The sequence below is a fragment of the Hyaena hyaena genome, unplaced genomic scaffold (genome assembly GCF_003009895.1).
Source record: "Hyaena hyaena isolate Hyena2069 unplaced genomic scaffold, ASM300989v1 scaffold_528, whole genome shotgun sequence".
Classification (NCBI taxonomy): domain Eukaryota; kingdom Metazoa; phylum Chordata; class Mammalia; order Carnivora; family Hyaenidae; genus Hyaena; species Hyaena hyaena.
Window position 1 is genome coordinate 647,273 of NW_024081158.1, and position 4,719 is coordinate 651,991.

The 4,719-nt window shown below is 37.6% G+C and overlaps 1 pseudogene; it reads left to right on the forward strand.

The window, feature by feature from the left end:
• The first annotated feature begins 490 nt into the window (after positions 1 to 490).
• On the forward strand, positions 491 to 1,027 carry LOC120247497 (annotated as a pseudogene).
• Positions 1,028 to 4,719: the final 3,692 nt, after the last annotated feature.

Genomic DNA, 4,719 nt, shown 5'->3' on the forward strand with positions numbered 1-4,719 from the left:
TCAGGTCATGATCTCCCAGTTCTTGAGTTCAGGCCCCATGCAGCATTGAGCCTGCTTGGGACTCTCTCTCCCTCTCTCTGTCTCTCCGCTGCTTGTGCACTCTCCCTCTCAAAATAAATAAACAAACATTAAAAAAAAAAATAAAGTGTCCAGTAACAACATGAAAATTAAAAATAAAAAATGGAACTTGAGTTTCAAGGGGCTGGAGAAGTGGCACATCTGGGGACATCCCAGAGAAGGTGGATAATAGCTTTCCAGGTTTGTAATAAAAAATGGCCTCTGACAGGGATCCCTGGGTGGCTCAGTCCGTTAGGCGTCTGACTTTGGCTCAGGTCATGATCTCATGGTTCATGGGTTTAAGCTCTGTGTCAGGCTCTGTGATGACAGCTTGGAGCCTGGAGCCTGCTAAGGGTTTTCCTCTCTCTCTGCCAGTCCCCTACTTGTGCTCTGTCTCTCTCAAAAATAAACATTAAAGTTTTTTTTTTTTTGAATGGCCTCTGACAAAAATATATTGCAAAAAATGGGAAAGAAGCAGAATAGAAAGAGTAACAACGTCAGAGGCAGAGCCTAAAGAATTTGTGGTGAAAGAGCACAAGACTGATGCATAGTGACTGGGAAAGCAGAGCAGTATTTTCTGACGTGGAAGGTAATATCCTTGTCTACAATATTGGCAACGAGAAGAAAAATTTGATTGTCCAGAGTTAATAGAAATATCTCTTAACTCTCAAATTGCTGGTAAAGAAAAAGATGGTACAAAAAGGAAATCTTTATCTGTCAGTGAATCTGATGATAGCAAATCAAAGAGCTACTGCTGACAATCCAAGATGCTTTGCCAGATGTCTAGATCTCATATGAATAATTGGTACCACAGACAGTGGTGGCATATTAATGTTTCTCCAGAAATGGAAAGATTCAGATGGGGCAGACTTGGTACAGGCAAAAGAGGCAAAAATATGAACTGTTGTTAAATTGCAATCCCTCTTTATGAAGAGACTTAACTTGGCATTCTCGCCCAGAAAATAAATGAAGCTCAGTAGTTGTTTGCAACTATGTATGCAATTATATTATATATATAACATATACTATATATATAATATTAAATATTAAATAATTATATACTATATAAATGAGTCTTGCTTTTTTTTTATTTGTGTGAAGAAATAACCACATTCTAATGAGAATCAAATTTGATATGTTTGCTTTGAAGTAGTATTGGGGAAGTTAGGGTTTTATCTACAGCATTGGTAGCTTTGAACAAATAAAGCTTTCTTAGTTGCTTCCTTTATCATGAAAGAATATTTGATACTGTGGTATACTATTTCCTTTGCATTAGAGCACAGCTTTTCTAAATGTTGGGGGAAAATCTCCATTATCATTACTCAATCAGAATTTGCGGCTAAGACATATAGGCCTAAGGACCAGTCTGAGATTCTTTTGTCTATTTGTTTTCTCATATGCATACACAAAAAATATCTATATAAATGGTTTTATTTTTTTTTAACTTTCACCAAAAGAAAAACAAAAACACCATTTCACAACCATGGATAAGCCTGTGTTTCCGGAATGCCATTATTCTAAGCAACCCATGAAATAAACTACTTCAAGCTAAATTGAAAATTTTTCTTGAAGCCTTAATATTTTAAATTAAATAGATGGTTCTGTCATTAACTGAACAATTTAAATGTATTGTAAACAACTTGGACAATTCTAATTGGACCACTTCAAGACAGCCATATCAGAATTCATATGTATATTTATTGTCATATAAATGCCATTCACAAAACCCCTAACAGGAAAATTTTTATCAGTATCAACCATCTCCCCACCCAGACGAGAAAAATAGACAAATCCTGGTGTGTATTCATTAGCCAAGCAAGACTCAGTTAAATGGATATCCAAAGATTTCCTCTAGTGAAGCTTTCCTTTACAAGGAGTTGGGAAAATCTATACTATATTGACTAAAAGGTTAATGTGTAAGACTTTGTTCATGGAAACCTAATCATATGGTTAGAGATATTGGCAACTTAGGACCTGCTGGAATAAATGGGTGAACAGACTTTTGTAATCTAAACTGTCAATTTGCATGTTTTTCTTTACACACAACTCATTCCTTTACATGTAGGCTCAATCTTTTCAGTGTTCGGGTTACTGGTTCACCAGAAGCCTGGAAAAACATAACTTTGTAGTAATTGGAATGCTATCCAACTGGATGCTAAACAATATATTGTTTATTGTAAATAGTGGTGAACAGTGGTTAATAATTTTATATTTTAAAAAGTGAATATGTGGGTTGCTGAAGGGGAGGTGGATGGGCAATGGGCTAGATGAGTGATGGACTTTGAGGGTACTTGATGTGATGACCACTGGGTGTTAAATGTAAGTGATGAATCACTGAATTTTACTCCTGAAACCAACACTATGCTGTATGTTAACTAACTTGAATTTAAATAAAATCTTGGAAGAAAAATAAAAGTAAAAAGAAAATAAAACTGAAAAAAAACCCACTTGAAACACTTACAAATTTAAAAAAAATAATAAAGAATAACTTTCACCACCTTAAAAAAAAGACTATTTGAACTTCTGATTCTGAAAATCATCAGTATGTTATAAAATTTTTGCTTTTAATGTCTTCCTTTGTTAATTGTTTCAAGAGTTATAAGCAAATGCTTAAAAATGTATTTCTTCAAATGTTCATGGGACCCACTGTAATTCTTTTGCTATGTGAATAATATCACCCTTCATCAGTTTGTAAATTTATCTGTAGGTAGTTAACTATTCTCTGTGTGTCTCCCACCCCAAATCTCCCTAGAATTTTTAGGAAGACCTCTGGCCTTCATAGCTCTTTAGCCTTCAGGAGTTTACCCTTAGCCTCTGTACCTCTTCAACTGGACCATCAGACCACAGAGTAAAAACTATGGGAATACAGTCCTTATTGCCTGCTTCAGGTGAGGGGTAGCTAGTGAAAGAGGGAATAAGAAAGGTCTTCTATAGCAAAAATAAACTATTGGGACCTCATCAAGAATAAAAGCTTCAGCACAGCCAAGAAAACAACCCACAAAACTAACAGGCAACCAACGGAATGGGAAAAGATAGTTGCAAATAACATATCAGATAAAGGGTTAATATCCAAAATCTATAAGGAACTCACCAAACTCCACACCCGGAAAACAAACAACCCAGTGAAGACATGGGCAGAAGATATGAACAGACACTTCTCCAAAGAGGACATCCAGATGGCCAACAGACACATGAAACGATGCTCAGCATCCCTCCTCATCAGGGAAATACAAATCAAAACCACACTGAGATACCACCTCACGCCAGTCAGAGTGGCTAAAATGAGCAAATCAGAGAACTCTAGATGCTGGCGAGGATGTGGAGAAACGGGCACCCTCCTACACTGTTGGTGGGAATGTAAACTGGTACAGCCCCTCTGGAAAACAGTGTGGAGGTTCCTCAGGAAACCAACAATAGAACTCCCCTATGACCCAGCAATAGCACTGCTAGGCATTTACCCAAGGGATACAGAAATGCTGATGCATAGGAGCACATGTACCCCAATGTTCATAGCAGCACTCTCCACAATAGCTAAAACATGGAAAGAGCCTAAGTGTCCATCAACGGACGAATGGATCAAGAAGATGTGGTTTATCTATACCATGGAATACTACGTGGCAATGAGAAACAATGAAATGTGGCTATGTGTAGCAACATGGATGGACCTTGAGGGTGTTATGCTGAGCGAAATAAATCAGGCAGAGAAGGACAAATATCATATGTTTGCATGTATAGGAGGATTAGGAGGAACTTAACGGAGGAACAAAGGGGAGAAGAAGGGGGGAAATGATGGGGGAAAGGGAGAGAGGCAAACCATGAGAGAGTCTTGAATGCTGACAAAAACTGAGGACTGATGGATGTGGGGGGGAGAGGGGGATGGGCATGGAGGAGGGCACTAGTGGGGATGAGCACTGGGTGTTATGTGGAAACTAATTTGACAATAAACTATTTGTAATAAATAAATAAATAAATAAATAATGGACTTAGGGTGTTCTTAAAAAAAAAAGAAAGAAAGGTCTTCTATCTAGGAACAAAGTTTTAGTCACTGCAAACAAGACTTGTATATGCTTTTCTCCTTGGGAACATTGTCATACATGTAGGTTAAGTCCTAGAATGCTATGATGATGATTTTTTTTTAATGTTTTTTTTCTTTAATTTATTTCTGAGAGACAGACAGAGACAGCGTGAGCAGGGGAGGGTCAGAGAGAGAGGGAGACACAGAATCCGAAGACAGGCTTCAGGCTCTGAGCTAGCTGTCAGCACAGAGCCTGACACGGGACTCGAACCCATGAACCGTGAGATCATGACCTGAGCTGAAGTCGGACGCTTAACCGACTGAGCCACCCGGGTGCCCCACTATGATGATGATGTTTAATCACTTGTTTGTGGTTAAGTGAGTTAAGTAGTTAAGGGGGCACTGGAGTTAAGTGGGCATTGAAAGTTGTTATATGCACGTGCATATATATGTTACGTATCTATTATGTATCTAGTTATATGCTATATTTTTGTATAAAATTTTTGTTGAACCAGCCAATTAACCTGAACATTTGATTAAGAAGAACAATGTATTGCCAATTACCCATGATAACAGGATTTGCCACATTTAAAATTGAAGGAATAAAGTGATATAGAAGTTATATGTTCATAGATAAAATGCTTTTA